Raw genomic sequence first — 2,439 nt, 5'->3', positions numbered from 1 at the left:
TTTAATCCTCACAACAACCCAATGAGGTGGGTACTGTTATCTTGCTTTTTAAATGTTGTTATTGTGCCTTGGTTTCTCATTTCAAAAGAAATATATCTTTGTTTGTTTTAAAAGGTGTTATCAATAGAGAAACTTATTTTAGGCAGGAACAATGAAATAAAAATACAATATAACTGCAATCCCATCCCAGGGTTTCAGATTGCCCTCTCACCCAACATCTGGGACACAGGCAGGTCATATATTGGGGGCGTGAAGGGGACCAGTACGTGAGGCCAACTACAGGGTCGGCTGAAGGAGTGGAGGACTCGAAAAGCATACCTACTCCTTCCAGGCCTTCTCTAGGTATACCTGGGACGTGTTCCCACAAGCTGCCTCTAACGTTTTCACTCAGCAGGTTGCAGGGCACTTTTTGTGGGTTCTGCACAGTGAGGTGGTGACGGGGAAGCAGAGTGGCCATTACCCCTTCACCATAACCTTCTTCTGACTGCAGTCGAGCCTTAAGCTGCCCCATCACCCTGGGAGACCAAAGACGCCTTTTCATGTCTGAGCTCCTGGCTCAATTTATGGGCAATGCAGAGGGTCTTGCAAACTTGCTGGCACAACTTCTGAGAAATTATTCTTTCAAAGCCTCCTGTGTGAGAGTCGACAGCACCAGTTTCCCTTTGAACTCTGGTCTTCACCTTTCTTTCTCCACCATGCCAAGCACAGTGCCCAGCACAGGGCTGCACCTTGGGAAATGCTGGCTGACTTGGATTGAACTTGAAACAGAAATCAACCATGTGTGTAAGGGTTGTGTCGGAGGGTGAAGGGAAAGTTTATAAATCAAAATCCTTTTCTGTAGGCCCCCGGGGAGCAGAGCACTTCAAAGAAGGCTTTGGCAAATCCTTTTGTAAACTGTGGAATCCCTTTTTCCTGTAAATAGTCCTCACTCCCCAAACGGGGACACGTATGCTAATAAACACACACACACACACATATGTGCACACGCATACACGCTCACACACACATAAATAATATACACACACAAACACTACAAAAGTAATATATGCTCACTGGAAAAAAAACAACTCAAACAGCGTAGAAGAGAAAATGTAAAATGTTAACCCTTTCCTTGAGCATCTCTCTACTTCCTCTCATCCCAGACACTCATTATTGAAATTTGGGGTTGTCTTAGAAGGTGCTCAGAAGGCTCCCTGCTCAACCTTAGATGTGTATTTAATTGATTTTTTTTTTAAATCCCAATGAGCAGGAAATTTCAGGACACACAGAGACAGAGTCTGCCGGTAGGGTGTCTCTGCCCCCCTATTCCACGGGAAAAGCAGGGTCCTACTGCTCCTGTCCCCATCCCAGGACACCATATCTTGTGGCTACCAGGAGCTAAGCAGTACTTCAGTGAAGCCCCTGTCTGCAAGATGGGGACCCTGACTGGGGGGAGGCTGTGTTCTAATCCTTCTCATATCTGCAGGGCAGGACTTGTGGCCGTTGGTGATACCCAGCTGCGACTCTCTCACCTCATTCAAGACGCCGTTAAAAACTTCCCAAATTTTAATGAAAGCATTAAAAGGGGGCAAACATAGCTTCTCACCCAAGGCAGGGTAGGCTCTGGACAATGCAGGTTGCTCTGCCTGGTTTGAGTGAAAGCGAGGTTCACTTTCCAGAAAATTTACCGTGGTTCAGCAGCAGCTCTGAGTAGATGGATGCCTGCTGGGATGTGTTCTCTCTAGGTAGACCCGAGTCTTCGGCTAATGAGCTGTGTGACCTTGAACGTCTACTTTCTTTAAAGTCTGATGTTAGTATCGCCATCCCTGCTCTCTTCTGGTTACTATTCGTGTGGATTATCTTTTTTCTATCCTTTCACTCTCAAGCAACTGTCTTTGGATCAGAAGCGAGTCTCTTGTAGACAGCATATAGTTGGATCACGTGTTTTTATCCGTTCTATTAATCTCTGTCTTTGGGTTGGATAGTTTAATTCATTTACATTTAAAGTAATTACTGATAAGGAGGGACTTAATTCTGTCATTTTGCTATGCATGTTCTATATGCCTTAGAGCTTGATTGTCCCTCATTTTCTGTATTGCTGTCTTCTTTAGTGTTTAGTTGATTTTTTTTGTAGTGAAACATTTTAACTCTCTTCATTTCCTTTTGTGTATATTCTACAGCATTTTTTGTGGTTTCCATGGGGACTACAGTTAACACCCTAAATTTGACGTTATGCCAGATTAACTTCAATAACATACAAAAAAAAATCTGTTCCTAAGAACTCCATCCCCAACCCTTTCAGTCATTGATATCAAAAAACCTCTTTGGGCCGGCAGAGTGGCGCGATGGTTAAGAACTGGCTCGAGACGCCAGAGGGCCCTGGTTCGGATCCCACATATGAGGGCCAGTGACACTGCCCTCCACAGCTAAGATGCTGAACAACAGCTCAACCTGAAGCTG

The sequence above is a fragment of the Hipposideros armiger genome, unplaced genomic scaffold (assembly GCF_001890085.2).
Source record: "Hipposideros armiger isolate ML-2016 unplaced genomic scaffold, ASM189008v1 scaffold_10, whole genome shotgun sequence".
In the NCBI taxonomy this organism is placed as follows: domain Eukaryota; kingdom Metazoa; phylum Chordata; class Mammalia; order Chiroptera; family Hipposideridae; genus Hipposideros; species Hipposideros armiger.
The sequence above is the reverse complement of the archived record's forward strand: the minus strand, read 5'-3'. Positions refer to the sequence as shown.